Source organism: Puccinia triticina, chromosome 11A (genome assembly GCF_026914185.1).
Source record: "Puccinia triticina chromosome 11A, complete sequence".
In the NCBI taxonomy this organism is placed as follows: Eukaryota; Fungi; Basidiomycota; class Pucciniomycetes; order Pucciniales; family Pucciniaceae; genus Puccinia; species Puccinia triticina.
In genome coordinates, this window is record NC_070568.1 from 2,494,591 (window position 1) to 2,517,760 (window position 23,170).

Below are 23,170 nucleotides of genomic sequence, written 5' to 3' on the forward strand. Positions count from 1 at the left end.
TGGGCAAGTGGCCTGGGGTCGGGCAGCAGTCTGAGCGGGCTGGGCTCGGCTGGTCTGGACAGCAGCCGCCTGGCTCGCAGCTGGCTGGGGGGCGGGTCAGGGTCCATGGGCCGGTTTGGGAGATGGCCGGAGTCTGCCGGGCGAGGGAAGCGAGTGAGTGGTCAGTGTGCCGGAAACAAGCACAGTCAGTTGCTTGCAGGAGCGAGGAACAGCCCACCAAGTGTATGTAGTCGAAGCCAGTGATCTCGGTTACCAAGTCCGGCAGCACCCTCGTCGTGGGCTCATGCACAGGAACGGACTGATCACTATTATGTAGACGACTGATCGGAGAGTATTTCAAATCGGGAGGACATCACTGGCCTGGCAAACGGACGAGAACACCAGCCAGCTGCAAGGGCCGAGAGAGGGGGGGGGGGGGGCTATATTTAAAGGCGTCTCCTGCAGGCGTCAGCTGAGACAGCGGCTGGAGCGGAGGGCGGACTCGGTGATTTGGAGATAGTTGGCGCCCAGACTGCCCATGCGCGCCAACAGTCGCACTCGCACTCGCAGTCGCAGTCGCCGGCCTGCAGCGGATCCCCCGGCCTATACATATGTCCCAGCCCATCACAGAGCGACCCATCTTCAGATTGCCGCCCGCCATTTGCAGATCTCGCTCAGCCCCCGATCGCGCCGAGGCCATCCGGGCCTCCCGCCCGTCGCCAGCCTTCCGCGTCCGGACCACGCGCCCACCTTCTGGGCCATCCTGCACCTCCACAGACCTGGCCAGAGCCCTTCATCCGCTCCCTCCCCGTGGCCCAAGACTCGAAGGAGCTCGTCTTTATAGAGCGCCCGGGCCCCAAGCCTGCACAGCCCACACTCTGCGCATCGGCAGATCCCTCATATATCCATCCCACACACCCAGCTGGCTTGCCGAGCCCCACCCGCCAAGCCCTGCTGGCCGCGTGAAAAAAAAACCCTCTCACCCTCGCGCGCCTCTCTCCTGCCTCGCGCGAATAAAGGAGATATATACCCGCGTGGGCACTGTGCCATAAAAGGAACACCCCAGGGCACTCGGCTCGAGCGAGCTCTGGACACCCGGGCGCCCGGCCGGGCTGGGCAGAGGCCGAGAGCGCGGACGGCGAGCTCAGGGGCTGAAGAGGCGTCTCCGGTGGAACCCTCCACTCCGGCGGTCCCAGGTGCTGCCTCAGAGGACAGATGGGAGACACGCGATGGCCTGCAGTTCTGTCGCGGGCGCAGCGGGGAAAGCGCCCGCGTCGGGGCGGCTCATGGGCGCCTCGGCAGACGTCCCAGGGCCTGCTCGCACCAATGGATGGTGGAGCAACGATTGCACAGCCGCAAGGCGGCCCAGGGAGCTTCGGGGGGCCATGGGGGCCCTGCCGGGCGCTGCGGGGAAGACAGGCGGTGATCTGCCGTTCGCGGGCGCACGCTCGAGGTGCACACATCGTCGGAAGGAATGAGCCCTTGGCGCCGTCGCTGGAGACAAAGCGGCGGGTATGGCGCGGCCGGAGCCAGGGTGCGCTTGCCCATTCAGCCCGGCGGGCGTCGGGCTCCTGCACCACCGGGTCGCCGGTGGTTCCGGGGCGAGGCGTGCTGGAAAAAACCGGGGCGGGGGCGGATGGAAGGGGGGCTGTGGACGGGGGCAGTCTCCCCGCAGGGATCCTCCGCGGCCTACAGTGGTGTCAAACTCAGGTCAGAAACAGTAAAAACAAAACAAAAAATTATTATGTGTAAAAACTACAGAAGTCTTCCTTGGATACAATCTATGTAACTCATAACGGATCTTGATGTGTAAATAAACGGTAGTCTTATCTATGCAAAGTTACGATTAGTAGAATCTTCATTCATTAAATATTTTCACTTTCATATAAATAGCAACAAATCATCCTTGTTTTTATCTTTTCCTTAAGAGACTTATTTTGTTATTTTATGTTATCTTCACAAAAATCTCGTAAAAATCAATATTATTTAGTTTCATCCGAAAAAGCCATACAAGTGTTGGCGAGTTCTTTACATTACAAGTCTCTCAAATTCACTCCAAAGTAGCAGAGTATAAACACAAGTCATCTAGTATCATCAGTACAAAGTTGTTTGTATAAGTCAGCATAAGTATAACCTTAAAACCAGAATTTCGTGAAAATCCTTATAAGCAAAGATACAATAGTTTCAACATTCCGTCATACTCTCTCGCAAACCTCCCGGAGGAGGAGTCCAATCGGTCCGGATCCTCTACTCCACGTTCAACAAGCAGCTCTCAACCTTGGTTCTCCCCGATCTCTTCCCCCATCCATCATAATTGACCTACAATCCCCTCCCCGCTCCGTCAAACTCAAACTCTTTTGTGGGACCATCATACCTCGAGTTCTCACCCGTCAACATTCATTCAACAACCCCCTCCTCATTTTCCTCCATCCTTGACAGGTCTCTCTCCGACGCGTGTCGCATCTGCCCTCGCAAGACCCGCAGGGTATCAACCTAACAACCGGTCGCTTACACGTTCCCATCTCCTTCATTCGCAGATCCGACTTCAAGCACAACAGCTCTCTGCAGATACCGAGGATTTTGGTGTTCGGTTGAATTCTTATATTAATTCTGTTTCTTCTTGCTCCTCTTCCATCTCTACCCCTTCACCACAGTCGTCAACAGTGCAAATGGATTTGAATGATCAAACTTGAGAAGCTCAGGATCCCGCCCCCACAACCGATTCCTCTCTGTTGGCAGCTCAGACTCGGCGTTTGGATAATTTGGATCAACAGATTGGCAGGGTTGCGTCGGGTTTGAAGCAATTGATCTCGATAATGCGAGCCACAAACCTTCGACAGCATCCTCCCCCACAACCGGTCCAGTTTGATCCAGTTTCCACAGCGTTTACTGACACTCCAAACTTCGCGCGCTTTGCCTTTGTTCCAAACACGAAGGCTCCAGTTCCCCAACTGCAACCGGGCAAGACCTTCCAATCGGCCAGAGGAAATCCCCAGCAAGGTCGACCGCTGTCCTTCCCTTTGAGCGATCATCCAATTGAAGGAACGGATGGTCAAGGGCATCGACGAGTATATCTGGAACCCCCAAAGATTGCGGATCTGTAATTTTCAGGCAATCCTAAACATCTGGGCCGGTTTCTCCAGCTGATCCGTGATTTTCTTTACCCTCAGGAGGCCTTTTTCTCCTCTCAGACTCGAATGATCGTTTGGATCTCCCAACATTTTGGATATCGACCAACGGATCCCTCTCGGAACCCCAGTCCTGCCAAGAACTGGTACAATTTGCTTATCTCCACCAACGCTCGAGCACAGAACGTTCTGGATCCCTATGCCGATTTGGATTGACTCCCCTTCCTCCATCCAATGTTGAGGACGGTCAAAGACTTTGAGAAAGGCTTGGTGGTGTCTTTTGGGGAAAAATTTGCGGCGGAAACGGCGAAGAGGGCTTTGGAAGAATGTGTTCAGGGAGGACGGACCGTTGCGGAATACAACGCGCATTATCAGTCCCTCTGTCATTTGGTGGTTGATTCGGAATGGGCAATGATCAATAAATACGTGGAGGGGTTGAACAACGATATCGTGGATCAGGCGATGTCGGAGGCTTGGTTAACCACGCCAAACCTAGCCACAAAGATGAGCATGGCGCTCAGTGCGGCGGTACAGCTGGAAAGTTTGTTGCGACGGAAACAGAAGAAGAAGGGAAAACACTCCCAATCCTCCTCGTATCCAGTTCATCACCCACCCACTCTATTCTATCAGCACCCAAACACCTCTGTTCCAGCCAAATCCCCAGACGCCATGGACATTGATGCGGCTTCCACCTTTCGAGCCGCTAGAACTCCGGAGCAAAAGTTTGAGGCGTTATTTTGGACGGTTTGCATGGCTCAGCGGGTTTGCTTTCAATGCTTACAAAGGACCAGCCCACTGGACCACATCAACGCGTACAACTGTCCCAATATGGGGGTCACGGGAGCCGCGCGGAAGAAGTTTGTGGAGCAATATCAACACGCGGTTCCTCGACAAGTTGCAGAAATCTTGTTTGGTATACGGCCGCCAGGGGAGAGCAGTGTTCGACGCCTCCCTCTTTATCCTGAGGGTCCGCCGAGTCCACCACAAATTCCTCAGCATCCCAGTTGGCACTGGTCCGAGACGGTCATTCCGGCCCCAGCAAATACCACCCCGGTATTCTCATCTCCAATCACTCCATTAGCACAGGCGAGTTTGGTTGACCTGGTCGGTTACAATGAGCCCAAGGAGGACAGTGAAGTTGTTCCGGTGGCAACGGTGCAGGTTCAACTAGATCTCTCGAAGGCCGGCAGGATTTTGATCCCGGTCTCCTTTCGGACTTCAGCAACAAATTCGGTCATCGCCTTGGTATTGGTAGATACGGGATCGATGGCGAACTTTATCAGTGATCGGTTTATTCAAGAGCATCAACTCCCTTCTCGAAAGCGTAAGACCGCCATTCAGTGTGTGGGTTTTGATGGACAACCGGGTGTAGGGGGTACGGTGACTCATGACTGGGCAGGAAAGATCACACTTTCCGCAATCGACAATCGGCCGGTGCAATTCAACAGCACTTTTGGTATCACTTGACTTGGATTGGTTGATGCAATTTTTGGTTTACCATGGTTGGATCGACAAAAATGGAGCGCCTCTGGAAGCGTTGAACACAGGCACCGCTTCACGCTAGGGTTGACTCAGGTCTTCGTCATAGATTCTTCGGATCTTGGGGATGGACTTGAAGGTAATGTAGACTTCCTCAACAGTATCGCCTCTATATCTGATTCCACATTCATACTCCCTCCCGAATTTCAGCAGTTTACTGATGTGTGTCGTCCACAGGATAATTGTACTCTTCCCCCGCATTGTGATATGGACATTTCTATTACGTTGCGTGAAGGAGCGGTTCCCCCTTTCGGAGGATTGTACAATTTATCTGTTGTAGAGTTGTCTCAGCTAAAGGAGTATGTTACTGAAAATTTGAATAAAGGTTTCATTCGAGTCTTGTCTTCCAGCGCTGCTGCGCCAATTTTCTTTGTGAGAGTTCCCGGTAAGAAGCCTTGACCCTGTGTGGATTACAGAGGTCTGAATTCCATGACTGTGAGAGATAGCTATCCCATCCCAATATTGGGGCAGTTGTTAAATCAATTGCAGGGTTGTAAGTTTTTCTCAAAGATTGACCTGAAGGCAGCTTTCAATTTATTGCGGGTAAAGGAAGGCGACGAATGGAAGACGGCATTTCGAACGCCATGGGGTTTGTATGAGTATCTTGTTATGCCTTTTGGATTGGCAAATGCTCCCACCTGTTTTCAACGTTTCATTCAGCATGTTCTTTGAGAATTTATTCATGTGACTTGTTTTGTTTATATTGACAATATCTTGATATTTTCCAAGACCAGGTCCGAGCATACAACACATGTGCAGCAGGTTTTGTCTTGTCTTCAAGACAACCAACTTTTTGCTTCTCCTGAAAAATGCTCTTTCTACGTTGACAAGGTTTCTTTCTTAGGGTTTGATATATCACCGTTGGGAATCAAGATGGATCCGGCCAAGCTAGATACGGTTGTGCAATGGCCGTACCCAGAATCCATATGTCATTTACGGAAATTCTTAGGCTTCACTAACTTCTATCGCAGGTTCATTCATCGTTTTTTGGAGGTAACGGCTCCTCTTACAGCATTAGCGAAGACTGGGGTAGAAGTAGTAAAACAATTGGAAGAAGAAGAGTGTCGTCGTTCCTTTTCGCATCTTAAGTCATGTTTTACAAAGGCGCCGTTATTGATGCACTTCGATTTCGCGAAACAACGAGTTCTTTTTGTAGATAGTTCGAAGTACGCGATCTCAGGAGTATTATGTCAACCCGATAAAGACGGACACCTTCATCCGGTATCTTTTCTTTCAAGAAAGTTAACTCCGCGAGAAGCCCTATGGCAGGTCCATGATCAGGAACTGTATGCGGTGGTATTGGCTTTTGTAGAATGGTGTGCTTGGCTAATCGACACTAGTGAACCAGTGGTGGTAATGTCAGATCACACAAACCTATGTTATTTTTTGACTAACCAAAATCTATCAGACTGGCAGGCGCGGTGGGCTTCAACGCTTTCATCTTACCATTTTGTCATAAAGCATGTGCCGGGAAAGCAAAATCCTGCGGACCCAGCAACAAGACGACCAGATTTTGTCAATGATAACGAAAAAGAGGAGTTATCACGTACCATTTTTTCAGAAACAAAGGAAGGCTTAACACTGACTGATTCGGAGACAGCAACAGATCAAGAGATCTCTTCCATATTGCAGTCACCTGCGAACGAGTCTGACGAGGAGGTTCCGATTGACGAGAGGATTCTTGTGGATCACATGTTTTGCCAGCCAACAAGAAGGGCTTTTGACCTTTTGCAGGAGGCTTATCGAAAGGACCCTCCAGAGATAGATGGCGAAGATGAAGAATCATTGATGAAATTCAAAAATAATCTTTGGTGGTTGAAAGATAGGATTTTTGTCCCTTTATCCCTCAGACCAACCATACTAAAAGAATTTCATGATGACATTTCTGCAGGACATCTAGGATCTTTAAAGACGTTGCAGCAAATCACCAGGACTTTCAATTGGCCAGGGTTACGGGCGGACGTCATTCAATATACTAAGTCTTGCTTATCTTGTCAAAAAGCAAAGCACTCAACCCAGCGGCCTCCGGGATTGATGGTTTCTTTGAAAGTCCCACAGCGTCCATGGAGTGTTATTGGTATTGACTTTGTGGTAAAACTGCCGAGTTCAATGACCTTTGATTCAATTTTGGTTATAGTAGATCATTTCACAAAGGGAGCACATTTTATTCCGGCTTGCAAAACGTGGACGGCTGAAGAATTTGCGTATACGTTTTTAGATCGTTTTGTTAGGTATCATGGATTACCAGACAAAATCGTGTCCGATAGAGGCGCAATATTTGTGTCTCGGTTTTGGAAGGAGGTTCAACGACTCTTGAAAATTCGACCAGCTCCATCCACAGCTTGGCATCCGAGAACGGATGGGCAAACGGAACGAACAAACCAAACCATGGAGACATATATTCGCCATTTTGTGTCAGATAGGCAGGATGATTGGGTACAATTATTACCAATGGCCGAATTAGTGTTTAACACTTCAGTATCAGCTTCAACGGGATACTCGCCTTTCTTTGCGCAGTTTGCCTTTCATCCACGGATTAACTCACTAACGAGCGGGTCTGTAGTTCCGGCAGCGGAGGATTTTGTGGAAAAATTATCTGACATACACCTTTCTTTGCAAGAATTCATGAAGCAAGCAAAGAATGCACAGAAAGAATATTTTAGCTTGAGAAGCGCCAGGATTCAAAGGAGGCGATTGGGTGTGGCTTTTGCGAAAAAACATAGCGACTAAGCGACCGTCAGGGAAATTGGACTTCAAGAAATTAGGACTTTTTAGAATTGCTAAGCCCATCGGCGCCGAAGCCTATCGTCTCTCTCTTCTGCCGGAATTAAAGAGAATTCACCCGGTGTTTCATTCGTCACTACTTGCCCCTTATGTAGATCCAAGATCATTCCCAGGACGAAAAGGACCCCCGGCTCCTCGACTGCATAATGTGGCTCCCGAGCAGTATTACGATGAGAATGAAGTGGAATCCATAATAGGATACAGGCGCCCGGACCCTCAGACTCATGAATATTTAGTAACATGGTGGGATGGATCGACAGCGGACAATTGTTGGATACGCGCTGGACATTTTTCGGAAACCATGCTCCCATATCTCAAAGGATTTCACAACAAATTTGGTATTCTTCCCATCAGGCTTCCCTCAAACAAAAGAATCTTAACAAAAATATGAGGTATATGGCAGGTCATTTTGTCAAACTCAGGTCAGAAACAGTAAAAACAAAAAAAAATTATTATGTGTAAAAACTACAGAAGTCTTCCTTGGATACAATCTATGTAACTCATAACGGATCTTGATGTGTAAATAAACGGTAGTCTTATCTATGCAAAGTTACGATTAGTAGAATCTTCATTCATTAAATATTTTCACTTTCATATAAATAGCAACAAATCATCCTTATTTTTATCTTTTCCTTAAGAGACTTATTTTGTTATTTTATGTTATCTTCACAAAAATCTCGTAAAAATCAATATTATTTAGTTTCATCCGAAAAAGCCATACAAGTGTTGGCGAGTTCTTTACAAGTGGGCCACCGATGGGCGGCGAGAGCCGGGGGCAGCGGTGCGAATAGCGCACAAGTCGGCGCAGGACATGTAGCCCGGATTCCCGGTCGACGCGGGGAGCGGCTCGGGGCCCCGCTGTGATGGCCCAGCAGAGGCTCGCTCAAACAACAAAGACTTGTGCTGCTGTTTCCGCCAGCGCACGGCTGTGGCTTTGGGCGCACACCGATGGCCAACAACAGAGCTCTAGCAAGCAACAAAGGCCGGTTGCTGCCGAATATTGATGCTGGTTGCCCGTTCAGGGTTTTTCATCAGGACTGGGGCGACGACTTTATCCTGTCGGCCGCGATCTGAGAGAGACTAGTCTTGCTGAAAAACATCCAGGGCCGAGACGGGTGCCTTTGTCGACGCACACGTGTGGAGCGTCGTCTCGGCGATACGCAGCCCCTGCTGTGCTGTGGAAGGTGGCTGGCACAAGCGATTACGACGGCCGATGCGCTGACGAAGGGGAACGTCGCACCTGCTTCGAAGCGCTATCCATGCGGCTCAACCGGAGCGAGCATCGATCGGGTGCCGGACAGGGATGGCTTGTCTGTTACCCATCCAAAGCAAAAAATTACAGGGTCAGCAATCAGGTCCCGGATGCAGAGGGCCACGGATGGACAAGCAAGATTGCAAGCGACTGGGATGAGGAGGGAGGGGGAAACCTCATGCGCCGGCATGGTCCAACTTGGGCGGGCGGGACAGGGCCCCGGCAGGCCCCCCGAGAGGGGCGTGCTGCAAAAGGTATCGCAGAATCGGCCATAACCTCAAAGGTACTCTCCCAAAAAGCGCGGAAGCACCACAGCGTAGGGTGCTCAAGGGGATCATCACTTTGGCTGGAGTCCCAGTTGGATGTTTGCGGTCGTAGAAAGTGGATGTGGTCGCCCTTTGACAGCCGGGGGGCGGCTTGAGATGACCGGAACAGTGAGTATGATAATGCAAGTGGAGAAACTAGCTCTGCAGCTAGTTTCTCGCTAATAACCGGTCTCGAGGGCGGGCGAGTGTCACAGACTGTGACCTTCTGTGTCAGGTCACAACAGCCACCCCCTCGCCTAGACTTGAGACCCTATGTACAAAAAGGGAATCGTGCCAAAAGCTGAAAAAAAAGGAAAAACAGGACAACAGGAAGAAAAAAAAAATGAAATATAAGCCAATAGGAAAGACCAAAAGGAAAAGTATCATCAACAGCAGAGAATGAGATAGATGTAAGAAAGGAGAGAAAAAGATTAAGCTAATCATCCCGTAGAAGAAAACCTCGCATCCTACGGAAAAGCTCTGGTGGTAGGCTCTTGGTAAAAACATCAGCCTTCTGATCAGCAGTGGGAACCCACGTCAACGTAATTAGCTTTCTATACAGCGCTTCATTGGTGATGTAGAAGTCACGATCTGTATGACGCGTCCGCTTATTGGACGCATCATCAGTACCTACCCTTACCGCCGACTGATTGTCGCAGTGCAAGTGACCAACAAAGTTTGTCTTGAGGACATCTTGAAGGAGATGGCGAATCCAGAGTGTGTGACGTGTGGCCGCTCCCAGTGCCATATATTCTGCGTGGCATGTCGAGGCAGCCACTGTTGTTTGACGACGCGCCACCCAGAGTATTGGACAACCTAGAAAGAGGATCAACACGCCATAAGATGATCTCGAAAATTCACCGCCCCAGGAAGCATCACAGTAAGTTGTAAGGGCCTTCGGGTTTCTGTCTGGAAAAAGGCAAAGTTTTTGTTCAGTGCTACCAGCTATGTAATTAACAAGGTGCCGGACACCCTTCCAGTGTTGAACACTTGGTTTGGCAGAGAAACGTGCCAAATAATTGACTGAGAATGCTATATCCGGCCAAGTTCCTACCACAAGATAGCTCATCATGCCTAGGACATGGAGCTATTTCGAAGATGTCGACGGGTCACCTTCTTTGGTGGGAGCATTGAAGTTAGGAGGGAGAGGTGTCTTCGCTACCTGTACACCGTCCCACTCTTCATCTAGAAGTGTTGTGATCAGTTTTGGCTGCAACAGCACAAAACCTTCGGATGTTCGTTGTATGCTAAGGCCTACAATAGAGTCCAGTTGCGCCGACCATTTGATTTTCAAGACATCTTTGAGATCAATTTCCAATTTCTTGAGCAGATCTTCATTCGAGGCGGTCACCACCCCATCATCGACATGTATCCAAATAACCCCTGTCTCTGTCGCATGACGCAGTATATAAAGGCTATTGTCATATTGCGATGGTGAATAGCCGAGCTTGTCCAGAATGCCTTGCAAATGCAGCCACCAACACCTGGCCGCTTGTCTGGTACCGTACAGAGCCTTCTTCAGAAGAAAGGCATGTCCTTTCGGCAGATTGACTCCCTCTGGCGGCTTTACCCAGACTTCCTTGTCAATGGGGGAATTGAGATAGGCAGCTACAAAATCAAAACTATGAACACGCCAATTAAACCTGGCAGCAATAGTCAATAGTAGCCGCAGGGACACAAAAGTCGCGGTGGGCGCGAAAGTCTCGTTGAAATCTCTACCGGCAACTTGCCGGAAACCCTTAGCCACATATTGCGCTTTGTATCGCGTGGTGTTCTCATCGTTGCCAGATTTCTTAGCAAACACCCAGCGTCCATCCAGAGGCTTCTTGTCCTCTGGCATCAACTTCGCAACCCAGACATCCATTTCGAGAAGATTTGACAATTCTTCGGATATTGTGTTAGCCCATGCTGCCTTATCCGAAGATTTCATGGCTTGCTTATAGGTCTTTGGAATATCAACCCCATAGAAAGAGCACGTTTGAAGGACCGCGTCAATCAAAAATTCCTGGTTGTCAAATTCAACTTTGTTGACAAAATTTCCAAGACTAATTTGCCTTGCTATGAAATCTAAAGACATTTTTCCTTTTGATGAAACTGTATTGACCGGTGGAGGAATTGCTTGTTTTGTGACCGTAACTCTTGGGATGGAGTCCACAAAGCGCACCATGGCCGATGAAATAAACTTTCCGGTCGAGGGAAGGTAGAACAGCCATCCCTTACTAGATTCCAGGTGCGCCACAACGTATGCTTCTTGTGCCCTGTCGTTGAGTTTATCTTGCTTCTCCACAGGTACATGGATAAAAGCTTTTGACCCAAAAATGCGGAAGGTGTCAAAGCTTGGTGGTCGATTGAACATAGCCTCGTACGGAGTTTTTCCTTTACTAGCTTTGTTAGGGACTCTGTTTAGCACATGATTTGCCCATAGAAAAGCGTAGATCCAAAAACTGCGCGGCAGTTGGCTGTCACTCAGGACCGTTCTACCCATGTCAGCAACAGTACGGTTGAAGCGTTCAACAACACCATTTTGATAGTGATGATACGGAAGGGACCGCTTGGCAATGATTCCTTTTTCCTTCAGAAATACATTGAAAGCTTTGCTGACAAACTCGCCGCCGTTGTCACTACGGAGAATCTTCACAGTGTCCCCAGTTTGGTTCTCCAGCCGCCGTATGATATCCATCAGCACTGCATTGGCGTCTGATTTAGCTTTCAGGCCCTTCACATAGGAATACCCTGATGCAACATCCCTCAGAGTAAGAAGGTACTTCGATCCATCTATTGCTTCTTCGGGAAATGGCCCCATTAGATCCGTACAAAGAATCTCCAGACGGGCAGGACTTCTCATGGTGCTGGTGAGAGGGTTCAAGCTTGTGCTTTTGGTGATTGCACATATGGGACAGTGAATCTTCCCGGGAGGAAGATCTGTAGGCAAACCAAAACCTAGTCGCTGTTTGATCAACGAGCGAATCTTCCGAAGGCTTACATGTCCGAAGATTTGGTGCCAGAAAAGGAGAACTTTTTCCGCCTCAGTCAGTGATTCGGGTTTCCACGAGGACGGATATACCCTCTCAAAAGGAGTAATGAAGGGATCATTGGGCGACGTCACAAGAGATGTGCTCTCCACAGGGACTAAAGTTGGAGATAAAGGAATTGCATTTGTCGAGGACGATGAGAAAGAAACAGTCGTTGTACTTGGAGTAGCAGAGGACAGAGAAACAGATGAAGAAGAGAGAACAGAATGATTGCCCGCAGGGGGAATAGCCGCCGAAACATGTCGTTCATGTTGTTTTCCAGGCAAAGATGTGCGCCTGATCATCGGATACGGAAGACACCAACAATTCCGATTGCGCTTGAAAGGACACGAGAACACAAGTGATCCCAATTTATCAAAGATTTCAAAGGAGTCTGACGATTGATCATAGTCAAAAGACCAGTCAGCTTTCCTGAGGGCCGCCATTGAAATCAGAGTAGATGACACGTGCTCACAATACAACACACCCTTTAGGGTAATTGTCAAGCCGTCTGGCCCTCGGAAAAGCAGTTCCCCTGCGCCTGATATAAAGGCTCCAGATCCCGCAGTTGCTACATTGAGTGCAATGGGAACTTTAAGTCCGCGGAAATTATGGAGGAGGCGCAAATCGCCAGTGAGGTTGTGGGTAGCCCCAGAGTCAAGAATTGCGGGTGTACTCACATCTATCTCAGCTGTCATAGCTCCGAAATCTCCCTCTGCAATTCCATCCGGGAGATCCGAGACTTCCGCCTCCTTTGCCGATGCCACACCCCCCCGATGTTGATCTTGTCTGGGGCGCGCGATCTGTTGAGTCTGCTGATGTGATTGAGGATGCTGGGGGCGATATGAATCTGCCGGTCGGAGGTTTGATTGCTGTCGGTAGGTGTTCGTTGGCTGGTATTGTTGTGGGAACGGGGGGTATGGCATCGAACCTTGCTGAAAGTATTGACTCGGGTTGAAGTATCGACCGGGGCCTTGCTGTTGCTGGGGGTAGACCACTCCAATCATCGGCATGAACGGCAATTGAGGTGGCTGTTGCTGACGAGGAAATTGAACCGGACGGTACGACAGAGCTCCTGGTCCACGCTGGCGCCGATTGACAGGAGTCGATCTGGATCTTGTGGGGCAGTCACAGAGGTAATGCGACGCATCACCGCAGCTCCAGCACCGATTTGCAGTTACTTGGTAAAAGGCCAGCGCCTCTTCCCAGTGTTCTTCAGGGATGTCTGCCAAGAAAGCCGCCTGATCGAATGGTGGAAGATCGGCGTTGGCGTGTAACAGCGATGGAGCCTGATTGTGTGAAGGGGCCGGCCGAGCGTTTGGTCGAGTCTTGTCGTCTTGAAGTTTGCATGCCGACAGTATTTGAACAAGTCGATCAAACGTAGGGGTGATGTTGTCGGCTGATTGTTGGACTTCAAGTTCAATTCTTTGATTGAATTCCCGTCCCAGCGGCGTGTCTCTTCCTAGGCTGCTTTGCAAGACGAAGCCCATAAAAATGTCCGTTGTCAGCTCGATCTTCAAATTCTTCCATTCGGTCGCTAAATCTTTCAGACTCGAAGCCACCCCAGCCGACGTAACGTCTCCGGTATTCTTGAACTCATTAAACCGGTAAAATACATCAAGTTGGGCTGCACGGCTGATCGACTTGAACTTTTTAAACATTAGTTCATACATGTCGAAACAAGTCGCAGATCCGTGTACGTCAGATTTGAGAGAATCATGGACCAAAGACAAAGAAATCGCGCGGCCAATTTTTTCAAGAACCGAGTTAGCGTTCTTTGTGGTGAAGAACTCCTTGTTGTTCAGGTGGATGCCTCCTTTTTCGGCCAATTCACGACTCCAGACCTCAAAGTTCGAACCATCCGGCTCGAGGATCGATTTTTCCGGAATCTTTGCCGTTGCCGCATGAATGGCCTGACCAACTATCTTTGATTCCTCAAGTTGCATCTTGGCTTCTTCTAGATCGGCTGCTCTACGCGCTGCAGAGAGGTGGGGCGGATTGTCCATGACAAAGGATGTCGGCGGTGGGTGGTGCGGCGAGGGAGGAGATGGTGGGACTGTAAGATTTGAAGTTGAACTTCCTTCGCCGGTCGAGATCGCTTGTGAGGCGGCAGAAGGTGGTGGTGGAGGAGGAGGCGGAGGCGGAGCTTGGAGAGGGAAAATTGGTTGTCGAAAAGTTGAGCGCGGAAGAGGAATATAATGGCGTGCTGTGAGTGTTTCTTCAGCTGTCGATGTTCCAGAAACTGGCGCCGGTGGAAGTTCTGGGTAGTACCGGTTTCGAGGTGTAGCCGGTCTAGCCTGTTGCCAAGCTCCAGGGATCCGCTGGTCGATCGTATAAGTTTCGCCAGGAGAAGCTTGAGTGGGATGGTGCGCGCCGAAAATCTGTTCCAGTTGGAGTGGACTGTCTCGAATGGATGCTGTTACAGCGTCGATAAGGTCTTGTCCGTTGAGTTCAACAATTGATCGTCCTGACCAGGCAGATGAAGAAGCGTGTCGATTAGATCTGGGAGGTGGATCGTTGTTATGGTTGTCGGACATAAAAGATGGGGAGGAGAGAAGAAGAAAAAAAACGAGAGAGAACACAAAAAAAGGTAAATCCTCGGGCCGAACGAGCCACTACAGGATACCTACCTGGTTTTCTGAGTTCGTCGGAAAGGAGAAAGAGGAGTAGATTTAGGTAATCACAAGATAACGTCTAAGCTTCTGTTCCGTGCCAGGGTAACAGATATTCACAGTTTTGGCTTGCTGTATAGCTTTATTGTTACGTGCTTGTTTTCCCGAATCAGAGATGGTTATGGGGAAAACGGATGACAGAACTCAGAATTCCAGATAGACAAGCTTCAGAGTCCGTCAGCCCTAAGACACCGAATGGGTAGAGTGGTCGAATATTGATAAGATTTAAGAGAGGACGATTGATATGAAAGATGTAGATCCGGGGCAATTACACCTTAAACTAGGATACCCGGGTAGGTAGATTCAAGAGAGGACAGATGACCAGGTCAATTACGCTCTATGCGGAGCTACCTTGATTATAAAGAGTTTAAAAAAAAGAACGATCGGTAGAGCAAGATTTACAGGCTCATAACCTGAGATGGCCGGAACAGTGAGTATGATAATGCAAGTGGAGAAACTAGCTCTGCAGCTAGTTTCCCGCTAATAACCGGTCTCGAGGGCGGGCGAGTGTCACAGACTGTGACCTTCTGTGTCAGGTCACAACACGGCTTCCACCCCCTGTCAATCTGACGGGCCAAGTGTAACAAACAGATGACTGAACTTTATTCTGTTTAAGTTTCCCAGGATCATCGAAGACATTCTCAACATGAACATTTGAGAAACATGCCGTTCTTGCTCGAGGAATTTCTTTATTTCTCCTTTTCTTTCCGTCTTTCATGATCCTCCTTGCTTTGTAGTCATTTCTGGAAATTTCCTTGCTTGTTGTTAGATTATAAATCAGTCCTTGTAGCCACGAGGAAGCTCCTTTCCTCGTGGCAAAAACTTTGCATCATTGCCTTCATCAAACTTGAAATCAAAGTCATTTACAAATCAAACCACCTCACATCCGCACAAAGCCTAATTAATCCCAAACATATCTTCAAAGTTACCCTGCGAAAGGATATCAGACCTTGGAAACAGGTCCGGAAATTCTGATAGCTCCTGCTCGTCTGTAGTTTTCCGTTATCCACGGTTCCCCGAAAAACCCTAATACCTCAGGCTTACACCAGGCCTTAATCGTGCAACCGCCGTTGTAAATATGTAGTTGAAAAGGTGTCCACACGGGGGTTCTGCTTGGGAAACACAATACAATGATCTCAACAATAGGTGCGATCGGTAGAGATCGGTAGAGTGAATCTCGCGCTGGGAGAGTGGTGATGTGCGGGCTTGGCCGTGCTTGTCGAGGACTCGAGTCTCGAGAGCTCTCATGAAGAGCTCTGGCCTCCCCTATAAAACGCCCTGGCTCGCCCCCAATCCCCTCAGAGCCCCATCGAACTCCAGAACACACACAGAATACAAAATACAGATCCCCTCCATCCTAGCCCCATTCGATACGATTCCAACATGAACCTGTTTGGCCATGCGACCAGCATTGTCGCCGGTGCGAACATCGCGATCACCATCCTCATGCTCTCCCTTCACGTTGCGCTTCCGGGTGGTCCCGTTTTAGAGGCCCACAAAACTCCTCCCGTTCCCTGCGACCCAGCCACATGGGGATGTTAACGACCGGTAAGCCTGCCACTTCTAGACTCTCAGCACTCCAGAATCATCAGAAGCAGATCATTCAGCTAACCATCTCGGACTGTGTGTTGCTCCCCTCAGCGCCGGACACAGATGGCATTGGCAACACTCGCTTTGGTGCCGTAAGACGTAGCCTCTCCCGGGCCCCCTCTGCTTCCAGCCTTCGTTGCTCATCTCGGGACTGTCACCCTCATCTCCGCGTTGGCGAAACTAGCATCAATAAGTCTGGGCAAATATTGTCTTTTGCAGAAAGCTTGGACGGATGGTCCTGCTTGCTGTGCAAAAATCATGGCATTCCATGATTTGTATTTATTGTTTTTTTCCTTGTGTTGTGAAATACAGATCATCTTGATCATTTCCACTTCGGTCTTGGCAGCCAAGAAGGCTGTGCCGAAGGATTCTGCCTAACAATCCAGTCATTCGAAGTCATCCTTCAATTGACTTCAGTGTTTTCCTTTCATTATTGCTAACAACATGTCCCGGTTTGGACTTGACCTTTTCAATAGGGAAAATCCTCCCGCAGGTTACTTCTCAGCCTCCGAATTGTGGCGGATTTGCGGTCTTGGTCCCCAACCGGCGCAATTGACCGTAAGTTTTTTTTTTGTCTCTAGATCAAAGTGATACTGAAACACCTTTCTGGTCTTCAGCCTCAGGTGATCAACTGCAACACTAGTTTCAGGTTGTTCTACGAAAAGTTTTCATCAACAAACAAGTCAACGTGGGCAATGCTTAAATCCGAGAAGCCAAAGCTTTTCCCAATCAAATTCCTCGCTTTGTCAACCCTCAAGGATTTCCAAGAGCTTGTTGCAAGCAAGTGCAATGATCAGTTTGACGGCGCCGGTGATCTCATTTGAAACGCTATTATCAAAGGATCACCACGAATTGAGTGGAAAGTCTCAATGAATATTGATGATGGCGACAAGTTCAAGAAGTCCGCTGACTACCAAATCACGGATGAGTCTTCATTCGATTACTGGACTGCTGCCGTCATTTTGACTGGCCGGGACCGCACGAAGGCATCATTGGAACTTCTCATGATCAACCCCAAGACCGCCAAGAAGCAAGCTAAGGCCGCCATTGACATCAAGAAGCATGTCTTGACCCAAAAGGCTGCGATATCAGTCTCATCATTGAAGGCCACCAATCCATCCGATCCTTCAGCAATCACCATGGCGGGTGATTTTGATGTGATCAATCTTTGTACTAATCAGATATTCGCTGTGAACCCGCCCAACGTGAAGTACGAACCAAGAATGCCTGTGCATATCAACCCGACCGATCCCACTCAATATATACCTCTGACTACTGCTATGGTCCAACAATGGGCCCATGCCATTGTCCGTATTTTCCCTTTTTTTCCCATCAATTTTCATAACACTGACAGGTGGTTGCTTTTGCAGGTTGAAGGGAAGGCGGGAGTAGACGTTTGCACCCCCCCTGCTGATTTTAAATTCAAGAAGTTGTCCACGTTGAAAAAACGCAAACTCCAGAATGTGTCTACCCACTGGAGCCCCGGCCCCGAGTCCAATTCTGACAGCGCGTCCGTAATCGATCTCGAATTAAACCTCCTCAACAAGTATCTTCCATTTGTCAAGATACCGGCGTCTGATAGAGAAGGTATCATCACCATTCTTACCCAGAACAAGGCGACAAATCCCAAGGTTTTCCAATCAAAAGATATAACTCGAGATATAATGAGACAATGGGACTTACCCAATGTCTTTGTTGCCCAGTTGCGCAACAATGCCCACAAGTTTGAAAAATTTAAATCTTCTGAGTAGATTTATATCACTTTTTTCCTCATTCACAGAATCATCCAGCATTTACCCTAAAAAAATAGCCCATTGTAGCCTTATATTTCCAAAAATAAAAACCCATTCTAGCCTTAAAGTTCCAAAAGATAACCCATTGTAGCCTTACAGTTACCCAGTCTTCTCCAATCACTTCTATCATGAATTAAAGCCTTGAAGTAAACTTTATCTTGATTTTATCATATTTGTCTCATAAAAATTACCATCTTTGATTACCTCCGCTGCAAATGGCCACTTTATGCCACATCAAATCAAGACCAAGTGTTCACAGTTTAGTCAAAAAAACCGGAATTGGATGAAAAGAGACTCTTTATTTTGAGACCTCACAAAGCGTGGGCACTGCAATATGGTGGAAGAACTGCCTAGCAAGCAAAATAACTGTCCAAACTTGGCATGGGCCATGGTTATTGAAAAGAAACCACACAACTGGGTTGTGATGACACTATAGGCTCCCATATGCCATAAATTGCTAGAAGTCTGCTTTCTACTGTTGCTGCTCTCGGAAAAGGTGAGGAAGGACATTTGGGCACTGGTGAATATGACAAAGCAGCTCACCGAGCTTGGAAGATGGAAGGATCTCATTTTCTCCCATTTTCTAATACCCGCATCCAAGAGATCAGTTCTTTTGCGAATAAAGTTGACTTGCACTGACAGCATTTAAGCCTCGGATGCGCGCATCCCCGTTAATCTGGGATGCACGCAACCAATTTAACATTGGTTGCGCGTATCCGATGCAATCCGCATCCGAGTTGACATCGGGGGACAGTAACCCGAGGGTTTTGCCACCCGATTCAAACTTGGCTGGTCCGCGGCCGAGCCAAAATCGGCAGGCTGTCTGACCGACAAAGTAAATTCCTCGATCAGTGGCCAGCCGAGTTAACCTCGGCCGCCACCAACCGAGCAATGGAAGCTTGGTTGACAGCTCAAGCGAGCTTTCATCTGATATGAAAGCTCGGTTACGGACCCACCGAGTAAAATGAACATTGGTGGGTCAATCACCGAGGATTTCGAATCATCGGTGGGTAAATCACCGATGATTTCGAATCATCGGTGGGTAAATCACCGATGATTTCGAATCATCGGTGAGTCAACAGCCGATGATTTTGAATCATCGGCTGTTCCACCCTCCTCGGAGAACTTTCCCGGGGAGGTGCCCTCCGGCAGTTAGCACGTCGAGCCACAGTGGCCGGAGCAGTCTGCTCGCTGGTCCAAGAACTCGACTCGCCGGTCCAAGCAGACTGCTCAGACTAGCGAGCAGTGCTACCCGATCACGTACGTTACAGGTACTATACCCGCTTCGCCAGCAGGTTAACCTGTCAAGCTGCTGGCCGAGCAGGTCAACCTGCAGGCCAAGCAGGTTCAGGTACCTGGCCAGCGAGCGGGTCAACCTGCTGGCCAAGCAGGTAACAGTACCTGGTCGGCGAGCAGGCTGACCTACTCGCCGAGCAGGTAAAAGCTTGTCGAGCAGGTACTTTTACCTGCTCGGCCATTAGCATAACCTGCTTGTCGAGCATGTACGGTTACAGGTACTTGCTCCGACTCGGCCAGCAGTTCAACCTGCTGGCCAGGAAATAGTACCTGCTCGGCGAGCAGGTTGACCTACTCGCCGAGCAGGTAAAAGCTCGCGGAGCAGGTATTTCTACCTGCTCGGCCATCAACCTGGTCGCCGGGCAGGTACAGTTACAGGTACCTGCTCCGGCTCGGCCAGCGGGTCATCCTGCTGGCCAAGCAGGTAACAGTACCTGCTCGGCGAGCAGGTTGACCTACTTGCCGAGCAGGTAAAAGCTCTCCGAGCAGGTACTTTTACCTGCTCGGCCATCGGGATGACCTGCTCGCTGAGCAGGTAGTTACAGGTACCTGCTCCGGCTCGGCCAGCGGGTCATCCTACTGGCCAAGCAGGTAACAGCTCGCCGAGCAGGTATTTTTACCTGCTCGGCCATCAACCTGGTCGCCGGGCAGGTACAGTTACACGTACCTTCTCCGGCTCGGCCAGCGGGTCATCCTGCTGGCCAAGCAGGTAACAGTACCTGCTTGGTGAGCTTTTCCCTGCTCGCCGAGTAGGTCAACCTGCTCGCCGAGTAGGTCAACCTGCTCGCCAAGCAGGTATTTTTACCTGCTCGGCCATCAGGATGACCTGCCCGCCGAGCAGGTGCTTTTACCTGCTTGGTAAGCAGGTTGACCTGATCTTCAAGCAGATACCTGTAGCCGCTTCGAAGCGGGAACAAGTACCTGCTCGCCCAGCAGGTACTGTTACCTGCTTGGCCAGTTGACCTGCTGGCCGCGCCGGAGCAGGTACCTGTAACTGTACCTGCTCAGCGAGCAGGTCATCCCGATGGCCGAGCAGGTAAAAGTACCTGCTTGGCGAGCTTTTACCTGCTCGGCAACCATGTAGGTCATAACCTGCCAGTGCTAGCCAATTCCTGAGGGCAAATCTCCGCAGGCAAACTGCTAAAACTGCTAAAGCAATTTTTCCTGGGAGCAAAACTCCACAGGCAAACTGCTAAAGCAGTTTTCCTGGGAGCAAAACTCCACAGGCAAACTGCTAAAGCAGTTTTCCTGGGAGCAAAACTCCACAGGCAAACTTCTAAAGCAGTTTTCCTGGGAGCAAAACTCCACAGGCAAACTGCTAAAGCAGTTTTCCTGGGAGCAAAACTCCACAGGCAAACTGCTAAAGCAGTTTTCCTGGGAGCAAAACTCCACAGGCAAACTGCTAAAGCAGTTTTCCTGGGAGCAAAACTCCACAGGCAAACTGCTAAAGCAGTTTTCCTGGGAGCAAAACTCCACAGGCAAACTGCTAAAGCAGTTTTCCTGGGAGCAAAACTCCACAGGCAAACTGCTAAAGCAGTTTTCCTGGGAGCAAAACTCCACAGGCAAACTGCTAAAGCAGTTTTCCTGGGAGCAAAACTCCACAGGCAAACTGCTAAAGCAGTTTTCCTGGGAGCAAAACTCCACAGGCAAACTGCTAAAGCAGTTTTCCTGGGAGCAAAACTCCACAGGCAAACTGCTAAAGCAGTTTTCCTGGGAGCAAAACTCCACAGGCAAACTGCTAAAGCAGTTTTCCTGGGAGCAAAACTCCACAGGCAAACTGCTAAAGCAGTTTTCCTGGGAGCAAAACTCCACAGGCAAACTGCTAAAGCAGTTTTCCTGGGAGCAAAACTCCACAGGCAAACTGCTAAAGCAGTTTTCCTGGGAGCAAAACTCCACAGGCAAACTGCTAAAGCAGTTTTCCTGGGAGCAAAACTCCACAGGCAAACTGCTAAAGCAGTTTTCCTGGGAGCAAAACTCCACAGGCAAACTGCTAAAGCAGTTTTCCTGGGAGCAAAACTCCACAGGCAAACTGCTAAAGCAGTTTTCCTGGGAGCAAAACTCCACAGGCAAACTGCTAAAGCAGTTTTCCTGGGAGCAAAACTCCACAGGCAAACTGCTAAAGCAGTTTTCCTGGGAGCAAAACTCCACAGGCAAACTGCTAAAGCAGTTTTCCTGGGAGCAAAACTCCACAGGCAAACTGCTAAAGCAGTTTTCCTGGGAGCAAAACTCCACAGGCAAACTGCTAAAGCAGTTTTCCTGGGAGCAAAACTCCACAGGCAAACTGCTAAAGCAGTTTTCCTGGGAGCAAAACTCCACAGGCAAACTGCTAAAGCAGTTTTCCTGGGAGCAAAACTCCACAGGCAAACTGCTAAAGCAGTTTTCCTGGGAGCAAAACTCCACAGGCAAACTGCTAAAGCAGTTTTCCTGGGAGCAAAACTCCACAGGCAAACTGCTAAAGCAGTTTTCCTGGGAGCAAAACTCCACAGGCAAACTGCTAAAGCAGTTTTCCTGGGAGCAAAACTCCACAGGCAAACTGCTAAAGCAGTTTTCCTGGGAGCAAAACTCCACAGGCAAACTGCTAAAGCAGTTTTCCTGGGAGCAAAACTCCACAGGCAAACTGCTAAAGCAGTTTTCCTGGGAGCAATACTCCACAGGCAAACTGCTAAAGCAGTCTTCCTGGGAGCAAAACTCCACAGGCAAACTGCTAAAGCAGTCTTCCTGGGAGCAAAACTCCACAGGAAAACTGAAAAAATAGGAGCAACTGAAAATAATATTTCTAATTAAAAACTCCGCTAGCTAATGACAATCTTTGAGGATTAAGAGAAATGTCTGAATAGTGAAAATAAATCACCTGAAAGCAGGAACGCACTAGCTTTGTCTTTTGCCTAACTGCTGGATAGAGAGAAGAAAGAAAGCTTTGATCTGAGAATTGAGAGAAGAGAAGGCTACAAACGCAGGATAAAGCTACTTCCTCACTTTGATCAATCAACACACAGGGTTTATCAGCATCACTCTTCCCAAGAAGAAATCCGATGCCACCACTGCAATTCTGGACTTTCAAAAATTCTTTGAGCGCCAGACTGGCCAAGTCATCATCAAGAAGATGATCACCAACGGGGGCGGGAAATTTTGTAATCACTCTCTTTTGGGTATCCTTCACCAAAGCGGAATTCAACACAACGCCTTGCCTCCCTACACCCGCAGCACAATGGCGTAGCTGAGCAAGCCAACAAAACCATCATCAACATGGACAGATGTATGATGGTGCAGTCTGAGCTTGCCAAGGAATGGTGGGGCAAAGCCGTTTTCACTGCGATGGCGACCACTAACTGCCTCCCTTCTCTCAGAAAAAGCAAGATCAGCCCAATCCAACAACTCTTTGGCAAGGTTCCCAACATGAAGTTCTTCTGACCCTTTGGCTGCAAAATGTGGGTGATCAAGTGCAACCAACTCCGCACATCCGAATTTGACGCCATCTCATGGGATGGCATTCTAATTGGGTACACCAATGACTATTCTTCTTATAGGGTCATCAGGACCTCAGACAAGAAAATCATTGAGATGAGAAATGCATACTTTGATGAGTCACAATTCCCTTCATTCTCCGCGCTTAATCCTAGTCTTGATCTATCCCCTCTTGATCCACTACCTGACTTCTCCAGACAACCACCTCTCCCACTCATCAATTTTGACAGCAATGAAGAGGAGGATCTTTGACAGGACCTCGATCCTGAAGATCACTTGGACTCTGATGTTTCCTCCTCGTCGGACATGTCAGTGGGTAGCGACCTTGACCAACAGGGGCCTCCCCAGCCTGCTCA

At 49.1% G+C, this 23,170-nt stretch overlaps 1 protein-coding gene across 1 annotated transcript in view; it reads right to left on the minus strand.

Moving 5' to 3' along the window:
- Positions 1-23,170, minus strand: part of PtA15_11A247 (uncharacterized protein) — a gene marked incomplete at both ends in the record, with an annotated part of 50,066 nt that overhangs the window by 2,978 nt on the left and 23,918 nt on the right. The window lies entirely within an intron of this gene.